This window comes from Salvelinus sp. IW2-2015, linkage group LG3, assembly GCF_002910315.2.
Source record: "Salvelinus sp. IW2-2015 linkage group LG3, ASM291031v2, whole genome shotgun sequence".
NCBI classification, from domain to species: Eukaryota; Metazoa; Chordata; class Actinopteri; order Salmoniformes; family Salmonidae; genus Salvelinus; species Salvelinus sp. IW2-2015.
This window is the reverse complement of record NC_036840.1, coordinates 12,385,640-12,404,799: the sequence shown is the minus strand read 5'-3', so window position 1 is coordinate 12,404,799 and position 19,160 is coordinate 12,385,640. Positions and strand designations below refer to the sequence as shown.

The following is a 19,160-nucleotide window of genomic DNA, read 5'->3' as shown; positions in this document are numbered from 1 at the left end:
CAGTGTATGTGTATGGGGGGTGATTCATGCCAGAATTAAGCCTCGTGAAGTTACTGATACCGCTCACCAAGTCACCTTTATCTAACCAGGTAAGCTAGTTGAGAACAAGTTCTCATTTACAACTGCGAACTGGCCATGATAAAGCAAAGCAGTGCGACACAAACAACAACAGAGTTACCCATGGAATAAACAAGCGTACAGTCAATAACACAATAGAAAAAAAGAAAGTCTATATACAGTGTGTGCAAATGGCGTGAGGTTGGCAATAAATAGGCCATAGTAGTGAAGTTATTCACAATCTAGCATATTAACACTGGAGTGATAAATGAGTAGATGATGATGTGCAAGGAGATACTGGTGTGCAAAAGAGCAGAAAAGTTAATAAAAACAATATGGGGATGAGGTAGGTAGATTGGGTGGGCTATTTACAGATGGACTATATACAGCTGCAGCGATTGGTTAGTTGCTCAGATAGCTGATGTTTAAAGTTAGTGAGGGAAATATAAGTATAAATATAACGTCTTCATAGTGCCATAAAATAACGCCATTAATTAACGTGGACTGTCGATGGAGACAAGTTTCTTTCTAAGGCGTCAAACTGCTGACGCGTTCACGTGACACTTACACGTCATGTAGACGTAGTGTTCACATTTGCATGTAAGTTTATTATGAAGGATCTTACCACGAACGCCCTAAAAACGTCTACATGTGTTACACATTACGTGTTAGTTTAAGTGTCTGTTCAATTTCATTTGTCGATTTAGCTCAAACAGGCCTATCACCTCAATGCAAAAATGATTTGGCTAGTTGATATTGCAGCCACCGTTACTGTGTAGATATGCCGTGCTCAGACTGGTATTTTTGTTTTGTTTTGAACAGTCATTCAACTCGGAATCTCTGGCATCTTTCTCTGACCTGAAAATCATTGATGTCATGATTTGACCTCGTTCCCACCCACTTTACCAGATTAACACTGTCACCATGCAATCCTTCCTCTATTCATTTCTGTGGAGATGTTTTATGGTTAAAAGCAGAGTTCGAATTGAGGGGGTATGTGAGAAAATAGGCCTTGTTATAGAGACGTGCAAACAGCATGTGCTACCACTTCTTTGCTTAGCCATAGGAAAAGCAACGGTCCAGATTTTATAAAGCGATCTAGGCTATAACAATGATAAACTCCACGACTATTTCCGGTGTCTACTAGCCTATCGACGGTTTTGTGCAGCCTAAACATCACAGGAAATGTGGTTGATTTATTAAATGCTCTGCAATGTAGAGCTATGCAAAACACCAAAAAGTTAGAATCAGTACGGGTCTATGCATTGACCAAACAGCTTAACAGATCAAATAATGTATTATTCAGGAGAATCCAATTGAATCAGGCTATTCATTTCAGTGCAGTTGCGTTCTTACGCATATCCTTAGACTAAACGCAAACGAAAACACCCCAGTCTGTTTTGATCACAAGTCACGATGAAGCCTGAACATTTAAGCTGTTTGTCATTGATTTAGCCCTCATTTGCCTACAGATTTGATACACATGAAGACCTATATTTAATCTGGAATTGACTTTCCCCCACTTCATATTTATTACCAATTAGGCTAAATGTGTTACTATTAATTTGCATAGGCTAACCATTGTGATTCATGTAATTTTTACATCTTCTGCTTTTTATGAATATTTCAATGCCCCCCACACACACATTGTTACTTACCTTACAGATCACAAAGTGAGCTAATTTCCACTCCATTCATATGCAAATACATTTGATTCATGCACTGGTTTGTCTGGCTCGCATGTTTTCATTTTAAACAGGCATTCCCTTATCTACACTGAATTCATTTTGGTCCTCAATTATGATTTAAAAAATCATAGCTCGTTAGTACACCCTTGTGGTTGAATATATATCTATTGTATGTCTTATGATACAATTAATAATGTTGAACTAACAAATACCATCAAGTGATACATTACAATTTACAATAACAAACACCTTATGAAACAGCTGTGAAAACCAATCTAGCAATATTTTAGATTTAAATACATAACCATTGATTTTTTTGGGCACGTGTGTCAATTTACTTAAAGATTTTTTGTACACTCACATGGCAATCATAGACTGAAATACAGAATTCTGGTGTGTGGAATAGAGAGGAGGTGGGTATTGTGTGAATGTCTGCCTGTCACTTGTTTTTCAACAGGTAGTGGACTCTAAGAGGGAAACTGCAAAGTCCAGGCACTGCTGCCCTCTTTGTTCTGAGTGTTTGCAGTGCTAGTGTTTTTAACTAACCTGTGCAGCTCACATTATGTGCCCAGTATGATAGTTGTCTTGCTCTTAGCAGATAATGACAACTTGACAGTAACAGTAGCTGATGTAATGAAAAGTTGGACTGTGGTTGGTAATGGAGGACATCAGGTGGATCCATGTCTGGGTGTTAGGCAGAACCCCTAGGTCCTGGAGAACAGGAGCAGAGTAAACGGAACAGGTTAGGAGACAGACGTAAACAAGCAAACACAGGTTAAATGATTATCAGGTATGTAAAAATACAGTTATTGAATGATTTAATTTAAATGTTTGATTAGATATGCAATAATGTTAATAGCAGACAGAAATTAAAGGATACCTGTTTAATTGTTGATGTCAGTGGGGTTGGTAATGGAAGGTCCCTGGAAAAGATAGAGAGATGAGTTGTGAGAGAAACTCCCCGGTGGTGTCATGACCACTGGAGTCATACACCTTAACAGTACCTACCTAGAAGTGGCGGTTACTTAACGTGACCCAGTGGTTAGCCTTGAGATTGACTATTTGGAGAAACCCCTGAGCCAGTGTTGGTACTGCAGACAGCATGGTGATGCGGCCAACCACGAGGCAGCAAATGGTTGTCTTAGATTTTTATATTCACCTTAACGGATGTTGACCCCAGCTAGGAGCGATAGAGCACCAAGCTTTCCCGGGTCTCGCCTTCCTTTCATCCTTCTTCCAAGCTAAGTCCTTCACCCAGATGTCGAAGCACTTGGTTCCCTTGATTCTTCTCAGGTGGCTCTCCTTCTTATGCGCCCTGTCCATGTTCAGTCTCACCTTGATAGAAAAAGAAATAAATGCAATTATATTTCATATTATTACAAATACATCTCTTATATATCTCTTGGAAGGCCAGAAAATAAATTAACAGCGAACAATCATTTTTACCTGGTCAAAAACCTCCACATCCTCCTCAATCCGTGCCTGAAGGTGGTCTTTGAAGGCATTCTGATCTGGTTCGACAACTTCCACCACATCAGGTGGAGTATCAGTGTCCTCAAAGTACATTATACAAAAACAGCAAAAGAAAAACACTAAGTCCAACAACAAAAAATTTATACTACAGTATATGCAATAATGTTATATACAATTGCATTGTTTACGTTAGTTAACAGCTGCGGCTCCCCTCCATATAGCAGGCGATAGAGTGAATACTCTGGAGGCCTGGACAATGCTGTGTTTTGTGCAAAGATAATTACCTTCAGATTGTCCTTCCACCATTCCTGGTACCCGTCAAGGGACTTGCCCATGGCAGTCCAGTTGGTCCGTTCATCCAAACGTGGAGTCACCATACATCTACACATTCACATTATATATATACAGTTGAAGTCGGAAGATTACATACACTTAGGTGGGAGTCATTAAAACTTGTTTTTCCAACCAATCCACAAATTTCTTGTTAACAAACTATAGTTTTGGAGGGTCGGATAGGACATCTACATTGTGCATGACACAAGTCATTTTTCCAACAATTGTTTACAGACAGATTATTTCACTTATAATTCAATGTATCACAATTCCAGTAGTTTACATACACTAAGTTGACTGTGCCTTTAAACAACTTGGAAAATTCCAGAAAATTATGTCATGCTTTAGAAGCTTCTGATAGGCTAATTGACATCATTTGAGTCAATTGGAGGTGTACCTGTGGATGTATTTCAACGCCTACCTTCAAACTCAGTGCCTCTTTGCTTGACATCATGGGAAAATCTATAGAAATCAGCCAAGACATCAGGAAAAAAATTGTAGACCTCCACAAGTCTGGTTCATCCTTGGGAGCAATTTCCAAACGCCTGAAGGCACCACGTTCATCTCTACAAACAATAGTACGCAAACACCATGGGACAACGCAGCCGTCATACCGCTCAGGAAGGAGACGTGTTCTGTCTCCTAGAGATGAACGTACTTTGGTGAGAAAAGTGCAAATCAATCCCAGAACAACAGCAAAGGACCTTGTGAAGATGCTGGAGGAAACAGGTACAAAAGTATGTAGATGCCCACCCTGACCCTCCCCTATAGGTTCAGGTTTGCGGCCGGGAGTCCGCACCTTTGGGGGGGGTACTGTCACGCCCTAACCTTAGAGAGCTGTTTTATTTCTCTATTTGGTTAGGTCAGGGTGTGATGTGGGGTGGGCATTCTATGTTTTGTTTTCTAGGTTTCTGTATTTCTATGTTTTGGCCGGGTATGGTTCTCAATCAGGAACAGCTGTCTATCGTTGTCTCTGATTGAGAATCATACTTAGGCAGCCTTTTTTCCCACCTAATGTGTGGATAATTATTATTTTCCGTGTGTGTTAGTGCGCACCTCGGTTGCGTCACGTTCATTGCTGTTTACCTGTTTGTTTTTGTTAAGGTTTCACTCCTATTAAAAGATGTGGAACGACATGCACGCTGCGCCTTGGTTGATTTATGACAGGGAGTTTGACGATAGCGAGCGTGACAGGAGAGGTGAAGGTTGAGAGCTGTGCGTCCTCCGAAACACAACCCAGCCAAGCCGCACTGCTTCTTGGCACAACACCCGCTGAACCCAGAAGCCAGCCACACCATTGTGTTGGAGGAAACACCGTGCACCTGGCAACCGTGACGCCCGTGACGCACGCTCCGTCATTCTTAAATGGAAGAAGTTTGGAGTCCCCAAGTCTCTTCCTGGAGCCAGCCACCCGGCCAAACTGAGCAATTGGGGGAGAAGGGCCTTGGTCAGGGAAGAACCCAATGGTCACTCCGACAGAGCTCTAGAGTTCCTATGTGTAGGGTTTGATGAAGAGGGCCGTATGATCTGGAGACATCATTCAGCCTATCCCAATCAATCCTGGAGAGAAGGTGGATGTAAGTTAAAACACACAAACACACACAGTGGGATTATTTACTCATTGCAGTGACTTCTGACAGATGGGGAGGTTAAGGTGGCCATTGATGTTGGTCGTCAGGGAGGATGATCAGAACTGGGCCACAGTGGAGTCTGCCAAGGACGTGAGTACACACACACACGCACACACACACACGATTACAAGCTTCCTATGAAATCAATAATTGGAATGTGACTTCTGACCTGTAGATAGCCCAGATGATGCGTGCAGCGGGTAACGAGCACCTACTGACCATTCTACTATACCCTGATGCTGGACACCTCATTGAGCTGCCCTGCACACCCCACTTCAGAGCCACTTCAGAGCCAGCAACTTCATAGTGCCTCAAACACAACAGAAAGGTACTGTACACACACAAAGCTCACACCTATAGTATACACACTGGAACCAAGATATGTATAACCAATTCTTTACTCGCAAAGTAACAAATTATTGTGTGTGTTGCAGTGATCATGTTGTGTGGGGAGGGTACCCAAAGCAGCACGCCAATGCTCAAGAAGACTCCCGGGAAAAGAGCCTTGGCTTTCTACGGCAACACCTGTACCCCAGCCATGACTCTGTCGCTAAGGCCAAGCTATGATGTCACGCCCGAGAAGCCTCCAGGACCTAGTATGAACGAGTCTCTCATTCACTGTACTGTCTGAGTTTCAACCTGCCAATAGTGTTAACACCTGTGCCTGTAACCTGTAACCTAACTGCCATAGTACACAGATGACTGATTCCATTTTTTGATTCATGAGGAAATATTAGGAAATGTATTGTCTATGATGTTTATAATAAATCAGAGGAAGGATATGAGCAATATCTGTTGCTATTGAGAGCATGAGAGCGATTTGGTATGTTTCTTGCAGTTCTTCAAAATACCACACGAGGGTAATGTATGCACGTAGTATGTAGTGGTGGTCAATGGATGAGTCCTGGGGCTGTATTCCAAACGTCTCAGAGTAGGAGTGTTGATCGAGTATAAGGAACCCCCTGTACATTTAACCTATTTCATTATGATCTGAAATCCAGAACTGATCCTAGATCAGCACTCCTGCTCTGAGATGTTTCATACATAGGTTGCAGTCTAAACCAGGGTTTCCAAAACTCGGCCCGAGCCCCCCGTGCATGTTTTGGTTTTTGACCTAGCACTACACAGCTGATTCAAATGATTCAAATAATCTAAGTTTGATGATGAATTGGTTATTTGAATCAGCTGTGTAGTGCTAGGGCAAAAACCAAAACGTGCACCCAGGTGTGGCCCCACGACCGAGTTTGAGAAATCCTGGTCTACATTTTTAAATAAACCCCATTGAACTTGATGGATCGAGTGTTTAGAAAACTAATAAACATGTCTTGATTTTATAGTTCAAAATCCAGACACAATCCAGGCAAATTAATTCAGCACTGAGGACGGAATCATCTTTAACTCACATAGCCTGTACACACACACACACACACACACACTGAGAAGGGAATCATCTTTAACTTTCAGTGTTTAGGGAGATGCTATGTCTATTTACCTAGGGGTAACTATGGGCACCTGCCTCTTTGCCATTTGTCATAACTGTGTCCATTGTCCAACTCAATGACAAGCATGTYCAGGGTTTAACCCAATAGGGGATTGAATCTGGCAGAATAGGATTTTTCACCCATCACCCATCTGTGCCCACCTGCTAAATAAGCAGTCCACTACAAACACAGAAAATGGCCCCTGTGTGTGTGTGTGTCCCTCTGTCCGCCAGAGACTGATAATGTGGAGTTCTATGCTTGACGTGGTAAAGTACCCACCCAATTAGCACAGTGGATCTGGGCGGATTCCGGCTGAGAGTCAGACTCGGCCGATGTCATGTGGCCCGAGTCTGAGCCCCTTTCGGCAGTATTACTTATGGTTAGGATGCAGGGATTGAGCTCGGGCCGATTCCGGTGAGAGTTATCTGGCCCAAATGTATTATTTGGGACTCGGCACGATTGGGGCTACTCTGGCAGATGATCACACACGCTGCTTTATATAATTAACATTTCATTATTTATTTTCCCATATTTTCCTCACTGTTTCTGTGATCAAAAAATACAATTAACATTTAAATGAAAATATTTAAGAATCCTGTGTAATATTTTAGTATTTTGATACTTTGTGCAAGGCAATTGATAAGCATAATTTTTTTTGTGGATGAGCCTCGCGAGTGGCGCAGCGGTCTAACTGCGTTGCTACAGATGCTGGTTCGGCTAGCTGGGATGTCCTTGTCCCATCGCATGTAGTAACTCCCAAGGGGGTGCGCTGCATAACCTGCCAGGAGGGTTGAGACTCGGGAGCGCGTGGGATGCACAGTTGGGGGCTCGCCACGACTTCCTAGAACAGAGTTACAGAGACCACTCGTTCACACACACACACAAGAGACACTCACGTACACAACTGCTTCAGGACTTGCTGACAACAACCCGAGGRATAATCATCAATGTTTCATACTCGAAAATGTTGATATTGCACATCGCATCACTTTTGAGTAAGTATTGTTTTTACACGGAACTGTTTCGTTTTATAGAGTGAATTTCCTACTGCGCAGGTAGCTAGCGAAAGTATTGTCAATTCGTTTGAGGAGTTGCCTAAAGCCAAGTATTGTCTTAAGAGGAAAAGTAAAACGTGAAGAGATCCAATAGAGGAGTTTACTTCCAGTATTACTTTTCACTCTCACCTATCCAGGACCATGGGGACATTTAATTAGGAACATCTGTAAGCCATTATTTAAACATCTCAAATGTGTCCAAGAGTTTATACATATCAGATGTCTCAGTCCACTATGCTTGTTTAAAGATGTTTTGTGCACATTATTTTCAACTAGCTATCGTTTACAGAAGCTATTTTGTACAGTCAATAACTGTCGATGTTGTTCTCGAACATAGCAGCCTGTTTTCATTAACAATCACCCCACAGGGATCGATAGGAAAGCGAATCCATGTGATTTCAATTAAATTAACCGAAGAGAGGCATATTTTGTGACCGTTRTGTTTTTATACCCAGTGATGAAATAGACGAAAGGGAAACTGTGATAGCAATGCAGAGACACATCTCTTACGTCTAAAATAGAAACATTTGTACAGATTTTTAACTGTGGGATAGTTGAGTTATATAGCATAATAGTTGCATGGGGAGTTACACTCCAGACATGTTTTGCTCGCCCGTGCGGCATCATCAGCAACTCTCACGGCTGTTTCTGTCGCTCAGCCCTCGGGTGGCGCTCCTTTGCCCAGCTGCCGGAGTTTGGGGATGTGTGCACTGAGGGGAGCTGCTACCCCGCCACCGGGGACCTTCTGATCGGCCGTGCGCACAAGCTCACCGCCTCCTCCACCTGCGGCATTGAGAAGCCTGAGCGCTTTTGCATCGTTGGTCACTTGGAGGTAAGACACCTCACACCTGGGGCACAGATACTGTAGGTGCACTACACCTAGACAGGGCCGGCAGTGGGCATAAGCGGTCGCTAGGGGCCGACATAAGCGGTTGCTCTCAACTGAGTTTGACAAGTAGAATACATAAGGTGCAATTTCGAAATTTGGTTGTGCATCAGCAGTTTTCCTTATTGACTTAAGACATTTCAGTTTTTCATTTTTAATTTATTTGTGTAAAAATGTCTAAAAACATAATTCCACTTTGAAATTATTGGATATTGTGACACAAAATCTAAATGTAATCAAAATAAAATAAAAACGTTATACTTTCATCACGGTTCCCCCCAAATCATGGGCGAATTACTGACCATGCATGAAGGGCCGTGCCCAGGGGCCCTGAACTTCCCCCATTGATTATGATATCTCACGGATATCATATTAACATGACAAAATGTGTAGAATTTCTAGAAATGACCTTAAAAACTGCTAAAATGTCTAAAATGTAAGTCCCAGGGGTTCGGATAGGGAAATTACACCTGTAGGTAATGGGATACAATATGGCCATTACATTTGCAGCTAATAGGGCTGGGCCACATATGATCGATACACTCACTGGTCCTCTGTAGTTCAGTTGGTAGAGCATGGCACTTGCAACGCAAAGATGGTGGGTTTGATTCCCTGGATGGGACCACCCATAAGTAAAACGTGTGCACGCATGACTGTAAGTCTGCTAAATGATGATTATTATTATATTACACCTGACCAGCAGGTCTATGATTTAACACTTCCTTGTGTTTCCAAAAATTGTGTTGTAACGTAATAGTGTAGTACAGTACAGTGTAATATTTGAATGTACGAAAGAGACTCTATGGTATTGTGTGGGAGTCTTGACATTTCCCTCCACAATAAGCATTGTGTGCCACACAATCACCGCCCTGTGTGCTTATCATGGGGGGTGAGGAGGGGAGAGTGCATGATCAGGGGTATCCCGTTATTCCAGAATCCCCTCGGGGGTGAACGCCTACAGAATGTGTCCATGTGAAGGGGGTGTTATCTACCAATGGGCTGTGGGACGATTAACGAAACATTGGAACATTCTAGGATGAGTCATCGTAATGAGGAGGAGATCGGGGGATGAAGAGAAGAGCCTGAGGGTCTAGTGCAAAGAATTCTGGGAGCAGACTTTGCCTACAGGGGAGTGGGAGCTGGACCATTAGTTGGTCACAAAGTGGTCACATTTCAACACAGTTAAAACTTGAGGTTGCAGATAGATTAGACAGCAACCGCTTGGATGAAATTAGAATGTTKTGAAAGTCACACTGTGAGGTTGTGAAATCTTCACTCACACACATGTTGGGAAGATACAGTGCAGAGAGTAGGATGTGTGTGTGTGTGTGGAATCCAGAATCCGTGTGTGTAGGCCAAACCATCTGGAGAGCAGACAAACCTGCTGCTAAGAGGGGCAGTGAACCTAGAGTGTAGAATAAACTATCTACACTACAGGATATACACACACACACACAGAGACGGTGATGACAGACTGAGTGGTAGCGTATGGACTCTTGCTCTATAATCAGAGGTGAATGATCATGTTCTTCACAGTACTGAGACATTCTCTCTCTCTCTCCTCCCTCTCTCTCTGTAGGAGGAGAAGAAGTGTTTTGTGTGTGACTCCAGGGAGATGTATGATGAGAGGCTGAACCACACCACCAGCCACAGCATCGAAAACTTGGTCACCACCTTTGCCCCCAACCGCCTCAAGACCTGGTGGCAGTCTGAGAATGGTGAGAATGTGTGTGTGTGTGTGTGGGTGTCTGTGTGCGCATGTTTTTGGTTTTACTAGTAAAATAAGGAACATTCAGACAAGTGGGGACATTTCGCTGGTCCCCACAAGGAAAGGCTTTTTTAGGCTTAGGGGTTAGGTTTAGGGTTACAATTAGTGTTAGGGTATGGACATCACATGTTGAACGCGGAACGAGGGAGAGCTCGGTTTGTTGCTTTGAAAGTCTCTGAAAAAGTGTTATATTGAAAAAGTTTGGTTACTAGCTACCTTTTGAATTTGGACCCTGCGACGAGGTTTAGCCTCAGTTTCTGCGATCACTATATCTTTCCAGAGATCCTGCCAACCAAAAGTTTGAAGAGCTGCTTGGCATAGCAAGGTTTCCTTGACAGCTTGAACACAGTCCGCGATGCGGTTAGCCCTTGTGGCTGGGACTGCGGATTGTGGCTGTTTCTGTTTAAATCTGCCCTGCGACCGGCCCTGTCTGGAACTGCGTGGAGTACCAGCGTTAGCCTACATTGCTACCATGGCCTCCAAAACCAAAGGTGGAAGGTATGGAGAGGACAGTGTTTCTCTATCACAGGTGAATGCTCTTTTAAATGAACAATAATGATTTTACAAGCAGTTGTTAGAACAACAGGAAAATAGCTTTAAGAGCTTTGTCCAGATACTAATGGAGAGGTCCAAAAATGTAATAACAGTTTGCAGTTCTCCCAGGGAGAGGTGTATGTCCTGAAAGAGACATGCAGCAAGATGACAACAAACTGTAAGTCCTCTCGAGATGACATTAGCATGAATCCTTATTAACAATGACTGGGAAAACAGACTATTTAGGGGGACAATCCAGGAGGAATACCATTGTTGTGGATGGTACCAGAGTACCAGAGTCTTCACATGAGAACTGGGCCGAGTCTGAGAAGAAAGTATGAAAAATGATCACTGAAAAGCTGCAGATGGATCATACAGAGATTGAGGTGGAGCGAGCGCACAGGTCTGGAAAGCATGTAACAGGCCCAGGTGACAGACCCAGGCCAATAGTGGTNGTGTGTGTGTGTGTGTGTGTGTGTGTGTGTGTGTGTGTGTGTGTGTGTGTGTGTGTGGAAGACAATCCAGAATCTGTGTGTGTATGCCAAACCATCTGATGACAGACTGAGTGGTAGCTCTATAATTAGGTGAATGATCATGTTTTTCATAGTACTGAGACACTCTCTCTCTCCTCCCTCGCTCTCTGTAGGAGGAGAAGAAGTGTTTTGTGTGTGACTCCAGGGAGAAGTATGATGAGAGGATGAACCACACCACCAGCCACAGCATCGAAAACTTGGTCACCACCTTTGCCCCCAACCGCCTCAAGACCTGGTGGCAGTCTGAGAATGGTGAGAATATGTGTGTGTGTGTGGGTGGGTGTTTGTGTGCATGTTTTTGGTTTTACTAGTAAAATAAGTAACATTCAGACAAGTGGGGACATTTCGCCGGTCCCCACAAGGAAAAAGGCTATTTTAGTGTTAGGGTTTAGGTTTAGGGTTAGTGTTACAATTATGGTTACATTATGGACATCACATGTTGAACGCGGAATGAGGGCGGAACGAGGAAGAGCTCGGTTTGTTGTTTTGAAAGTCTCTGAATAAGAATTCTATTGAAAAAGTTTGGTTACTAGCTACCTTTTAAATTTGGATCCCGCGGCGCGGTTAGCCTCGGTYGCTGGTACCACTATATCTGTCCAGGGATCCTGCCAACCGAAAGTTTGAAGAGCTGCTTGGCGTAGCAAGGTTTCCAGCCCTTTTGGCTGGGACTGTGGATTGTCCCGGGATTGTGGCTGTCTAAATCCCTGCTGTTTGTTGCTGTTTAAATCTGCCCTGTGACCTGCCCTGTCTGGAACTGCGTGGAGTACCAGCGTTAGCCTACATTGCTACCATGGCGTCCAAAGCCAAATGTGGAAGTAATGGAGAGGACAGTGTTTCTCTATCACAGGTCAAGGATCTTTTAAATGAACAAAAAGGATTTTACAAGCAGTTGTTACAACAACAGGAAAATAGCTTCAAGAGTTTTGTCCAGATACTGATGGACTCAACTAACGAAAGAATGGACGATCTGACGGGGGGAGGTTCAGAACTGTAAGAACAGTTTGCAGTTCTCCCAGGGAGATGTGTATGTCCTGAAAGAGACTTGCAGCAACAAATTGTAAGTCCTCTCGAGATGACATCAGCAAGAATCCTTATTAGCAATGACTGGTAAAACAGATCCAGGGGGACAATCCAGGAGGAACACCATCGTTGTGGATGGCATACCAGAGTCTTCACATGAGAACTGGGCCGAGTCTGAGGAGAAAGTATGGAAAATGATCACTGAAAAGCCTGCCGATGGATCATACGAAGATTGAGGTGGAGCGCGCCCACAGGTCTGGAAAACATGTAACCAGCCCAGGTGACAGACCCAGGCCGATAGTGGTCAAGCTCCTGAGGTTTGAGGACAAGATGGCTGTTCTGGAGAGAGCCAAGAACTTGAGAGGAACCAACATCTTCCTCAAAGAGGACTTCTCTGAAGCTGTGCGCCAGAGGCGGGAAAAGAACTGATCCCAGCTATGAAAGCTGCCAGTGAGCATGGGAACATTGCTTACATCTGCTACAACAGGCTCATTGTCCACCCTCCCTCCCAAAAGCTTGGGAGAAATGAGAGAGCCAAGCCTCAGGGCCCGTAGCTTCAGCCCAACATCACACACACGTATATACAGTGTATATTTTTTTCTCAGATAAGCTATCAAGGAAATGGCTAAGAATAGCCAATATTAATATACACCGAGTTTACAAAACATTAGGTTGCACCACGTTTTGGCCTCAGAACAGCTTTAATTCGTTGGGGCATGGACTCTACAAGTTGTTGAAAGCGTTCCACAGGGATGCTGGCCCATTTTGACTCCAATGCTTCACAAAGTTGTATCAAGTTGGCTGGATGTCCTTTGGGTGGGGGACCATTCTTGACACACAGGAAACTGTTGAGCTTGAAAAACCCAGCAGCGCTGTAGTTCTTGACACATTCAAACCGGTGCGCCTGGCACCTACTATCATACCTCATTCAAGGTACTTAAATCTTTTGTCTTGCCCATTCACCCTCTGAATGGCATACATACACAATCCGTGTCTCAATTGTCTCAAGGCTTTAAAATCTTTCTTTAACCTGTCTCCTACCCTTCATCTACACTGATTGAAGTGGATTTAAGTGACATCAATAAGGGATCATAGCCTTCACCTGGATTCACTCAGTAACTTGCTAACATCGGATAACATTCATATACTGGCCATCTCTGAAACTCACTTAGCTAATTCCTTAGATGATACAGCAGTAGCAATGTATGCATATACTGTAATTACGGAAAAGACGTGAATGCCAATGGGGGAGGTGTTGCTGTGTACTTTATGTTCAGAGCCATATTCCGGTAAAGCTTAGAGAAGATCTCTTGTCAAATGTTGTTGAAGTGTTGTGTTTGCATGTTCACCTGGCTCATCTAAAGCCTCTTCTTTTGGGGTGCTGCTATAGGCCACCAAGTGCTAAGAGTCAGTATTTGGATAATATGGGTGCAATGCTTTATAATGTGTGGGAGAGGTCTATTTTCTGGGTGACCAGAACATTGACTGGTTAGCAACTAGCTGTCCGCTCAAGAGGAAGCTTCTAACTGTGACTAGCCTGTAGCATGACCCAGGTTATCGCTCAACCAAATAGAGTGCATACCAATAGTGTTGGATATGTGACATCCAAAGCAATACCCGTTTCCATTGGCTGTAGTGACCATAACAATGTGGCAATAACAAGGAAAACCAAAGTTCCAAAGTTGGGCCTAAAGTAATTAATAAAAGATCATACAAAATGGTTGACATACTGTAAATTGAGAAATGTTGTGACTAAACTTAACAAAAAGAAGAAGAAATTATATCACCATAAAACACAATGGGAAAAGACTTTGGAGTACCATAAATGATATAATGCGCAGACAACCCAATACATCTCCATCGTTCATTGAAGTTGATGGGCCATTTATAACAAAACGTTTTGATATTTGCAATCATTTCAATGACTATTTCACTAGTAAAGTGGAAAAACTCAGAAGTGAAATGACAACAATGAAGAGTTGAACCATCATATTTTTGTATAAATAAAATCTAATAATGAAAGAGAAGGATTGCTTTTTTGAATTTGGTCAAGTTAGTGTGGCAGAGGTGGAAAAACTATTGTTATCCATCAATAATGATAAGCCACCAGGTATAGACAACCTAGACGGGAAACTATTTTTGAATGGTAGCAGACTATGGGTGCGTTCGTTAATTCACTCTGGCTATCTACTCCGATTTCAGAGCAGAGCTCAGAATAACTGATACATTTACAAACGCTCAACACCCGTTGAATATGGCCGGTGTCAGTAAACGTCTGCAAAAAAGCTTAGTTAAATTGTTGCCAGTAGCACAGTTACAGTCACCAACGCTCTGGATAACATGAAAACAGCCTAACCAGCTCTGCTAGGGCGAGTAAAATGGTCAGAGTGAGGTGTTCTCTCATTTGTGTTTGGAAGTAGCTAGCAAGCTAGCCAACGTTAGCCAGTTAGCTTAGGTGCTTGACTGCCGTTGTGAGGTCAGAACGCTCGGATCAACCCTACTCCTCGGCCAGAGCGTCCAGTATGTTCTCTGAACACTCCGAGAGCGAAACGCTCTGAACTTCCGAACGGACAATCTGACAACACTCTGAATTTACGAACGCCCAGAGCGCACTCTGTGCTTTGGCGCTCMAGATTGAATTTACAAACAAACCCTATAYTGCCACCCCTATTTGCTATATCTTTAACCAAAGACTAAAGGGAGTGTKTGTGTCCACAGGCGTGGAAGGAARTTAAAGTAATTCCACTGCCTAAAAATAGTAAAGGCACCTTTGCTGRCTCTAACAGCCGCCCAATCAGTTTGCTGCCTGTTCTTAGTAAACTGATGGAGAGGATTGTGTTTGACCAAACACAATGCTATTTTTCAGCATGCATATAGAGAAGGACACTCAACTTGTACAGCCCTGACTCAGAGGACAGATGATTGGATCAAATAAATTGATAATAAGATGATAGTTGGAACTGTGTTTGTTAGATTTCAGTGCAGCCTTTGATGTTATTGATCATAAAAAGTTATTGAAAAAACACCACCTGCCTTCACATGGTTGGAGAGTTATTTATCCAATAGAACCCAGAGAGTGTTCTTCGATAGAATCTTCTCTAACATCAGATATGTACAGCGCAGTGTCCCTCAGGGCAGTCGCCTTGGGCCGTTACTCTTCTCTATTTTAASAAAGGATTTGCCACAGGTCTTACACAAAGCTAGAATGACTAAGTATACGGATGATTCCACACTTTACATGACAGCACCCAAAGCCAGTGAGCTCACTGAAATTCTAAATAAGGAGTTACAGTCAGTATCAGAACGGGTGATTAGTAATAAACGGGTCTTAAATACGTCTAAAAGTAAAAGCATTGTATTTGGTTCAAAACATTCTCTAAGACCTAAACCTCAACTGGAGTTGTACATAAAGGGTGTGGCTGTAGAGGCAAGTCGAGGAAGCTAAACTCCTAGGTATAACAGTGGATGGTAATTTATCAGGGTCAAGTCATATTGTCAAAGTTGTTGTGAAGATGGGGAGGGGTATATCTGTTATGAAAAGATGTTCATTTTTTGACACAAATCAACTGTACTAGTTGTTCAGGCTCTGGTCTTGTCCCAAAGAAAGACCTAACAAAGCTGCAGCTGGCTCAAAACAAAGCAGCACGCCTTGCCCTTAACTGCACATATAGAACTAACGTCAACAACATGCATGGCAGTCTTTCCTGGTTCCGGGTTGACGAGAGATTGACTGCTTCTCTTCTATTTTTTCAAAGAAATATTACCGTGACGAAAATTCCAGATTGTCGGCATAATMAAACCCCCATACGTACCCCACAAGACATGCCACCACGGGTCTCGTCACAGTCCCCAAGTCCAAAACAAATGGACGGCAAACGCACGGTTTTATACAGAGCCGTGATCGCACGGAGCTCCCTTCCGTCTCCAATTACTCAGGCGAACATCAAAATGATCTTTCAAAAGTGGATTAAACAACAASTCATGGAACTGCGGGTACGGTGAGGGGACAAACACACAACCACATAGACACACTCTAATGCACACATACTTTTTGAGTTGTGTTGTTTCTATTATTTCTTTGTTGTATTGGTTGCATATCGTTGTATTTTRCATTTGTGTTACTGTCCTTGTCTATYAGTGTATCAGTGTTTTGTTACTTGTCGTGTTTTTTTGTGGACCCCAGGAAGAGTAACTGCTGCTTCTGCAAAAGCTAATAGGAATCCAAATAAACAAATAGGTTAAGGGTTAGGTTTAGGGTTAGGTTAAGGGTTAGGTTTAGGGTTAGGGTTAGGTTAAGGGTTAGGTTTAGGGTTAGGTTAAGGGTTAGGTTTAGGGTTAGGTTAAGGGTTAGGTTTAGGGTTATGGAAAATAGGATTTGGAATGGGAATCAATTGTTTGGTCCCCACAAGGATAGTAATACAAACATGTGTGTGTGTGTGTCATGGTGAGGTCCAGCTGTGAGAGAATGGTCAGTGTGTGCTAAATGTGTTCTCATGGGAACAGGGGGGCGGTACGGTGAGTAGAGCAGATCACAGAGCAACACAGCTCAGCCAATCAGAGCAKGCTTCAGGGCAGAGGATATACAGGTATGCTCACGTGAACAGGTGTTAGACACAGCTGTAAATCAACACTGCCGACGCCACATGACCGCTTTTCCCTGTAATAACACACACCCTCGCACACATACTTGCAACTGGGCAACATAATAAGAGACTGAGGTATTCTTGTCTGAGAGCATGGGAACTGGACTGGATTTCCCGAATAAGCGCGCGCACACACACACACACACACACCACACACACACACACACACACACACACACACACACACACACACACACACACACACACACACACACACACACACACACACACACAGCGTAACACTAACACGACTCACATAGCCCATGCACGCACGAACACACACACACGCAGTGGGGGTGTTATTCATTGCTGAGTCTTCTGCCGATGGGGGATAAAGTGTCCATTGTTGTTAAGTCATGGAAGGGCCACAGCCAGATGCCCAGAGGTCTGGGAATACCAGGAAGGACGAAACATGGAAAGCAGGGGTTCCTTTCCCCGGTGCATTAGTCCCTATGAGATCCCACTACGCACAGTTACCATGCAATGGATCAATTCGTCCATGGGTGGGGCAGAAAGACCAATTGACATGGTCAAATTGACACGGCAATCAGCCCAGCTCCCTGTGGTGTGTGTGTGTTGTGTGTAGATTGTGTGTTTGCAGACTCATTAGTGGGTTTTTATGGGTCTGTAACTCCTAACTCCTGACTTTAAGCAGGATATGTCTGTCATGGGAGTCTTTCTCAGTGTGTGTGTGTTGTGGTTTGTGTCCTGTGCTGCAGGTGTGGAGAATGTGACCATTCAACTGAACCTGGAAGCTGAGTTCCACTTCACACATCTCATCAGACCTTATAAGTGCTGGCAACACACACACACACACACACACACACAACACCAACACCAACACACACCACACACACACACACACACACACACACACACACACACACACACACACACACACACACACACACAGCTGTGTTTAAGGTATGTGGAAAATCGCCCTAGTCTCTTGAGATGGATGGGAGAGAGGGCCCTTGTAAAACACTATACTCTGTACTGCTGGCTTCAGTGTATTGAGTCTATCCAGCTTCCTTTACAGCCCTCCATGTATCTCTGTTTCCGTCTCTGATCTGGTCTGGACTCTCCTCTCTCATTCATTCTTGTTCTCATTCGCTCTTTTTCTTTCTTTCTGTGTTATAATATTAGGACCCAGAGTTATCCCTGGTCGGGTCACGTGGTCAAGAAACTAGTCCTTTATATTTGTTGTATTTCTGTCTTTACAAATTAGAATGATCTYTTTGATTGATAGACGTTCCGTCCGGCTACCATGGTGATCGAGCGTTCCATGGATTTTGGGAMGAAGTGGCAGGTGTACCGTTAYTATAGCTATAACTGTGAGTCCGCCTTCCCTGGGATATCCGTGGGACCCATGGTCAAAGTGGACGACATCATCTGTGACTCTCGCTACTCTGACATAGAGCCGTCCGCAGAGGGAGAGGTGTGCATCTGTGTGGCCTTTGAGCTTTTGCAAGGGGTGGGGGTAGAAGCTGTGGCTCCAGAATGATTCAGAGTTCGTCTCTCATTGAATTATAACCCAGTAAACTTTTATTTTTACAATCCTTCTCTTCATCCCTCTCTCCCCCTCTCGATCAGGTGATATTCAGGGTGCTGGACCCAGCGTTTCAGATTGAAGACCCTTACAGTCCYAGGATACAGAGTAAGTAACTACAGTACAACACCAGGCCAGAAGTGGGAAATCTCATCAGCTACATATGATCCAGTTAGTACTGCAACAAATAATTTTCTCAGTGTAATAACCGAAGTCTGAGTAGTGGCGGTAGTCAAGGCAACACAGCAGGGCAGGGGTTAGAGGTCAGGTTATCCTGACACCTCTTATGGAATTTCACATGTAGAAGCTACACACACACGCACACGCACACACACATGCACACACACACACACACACACATACACACACACACACACACACACACTTACACAGAGGGCCCCTCATGTTACGTATGTGGTGAATGTGTGTGTAGGGTGTAGGGAGCCTTCAGAAGGTGGATCCCACGTCTTTAGGGTCAGAGGTCGTAGAGATGAGCTTGGAGAAGATCC

General features: G+C 43.6%; 2 long non-coding RNA genes across 2 annotated transcripts; one reads left to right on the top strand and one right to left on the bottom strand.

The window, feature by feature from the left end:
• Positions 1 to 2,183: 2,183 nt before the first annotated feature.
• LOC139029446 (uncharacterized) lies at positions 2,184 to 3,609 on the bottom strand. Its single transcript, XR_011481753.1, has 3 exons — positions 3,503 to 3,609; positions 3,192 to 3,268; positions 2,184 to 2,456 (listed from the first exon to the last, which is right to left on the bottom strand). It is a non-coding gene; the product is annotated as an uncharacterized lncRNA (long non-coding RNA).
• A 761-nt stretch (positions 3,610 to 4,370) lies between these two features.
• Positions 4,371 to 6,141, top strand: LOC111981157 (uncharacterized). The gene is made up of 3 exons (XR_002879552.2): positions 4,371 to 5,272; positions 5,358 to 5,510; positions 5,617 to 6,141. It is a non-coding gene; the product is annotated as an uncharacterized lncRNA (long non-coding RNA).
• The last annotated feature ends 13,019 nt before the right edge of the window (positions 6,142 to 19,160 follow it).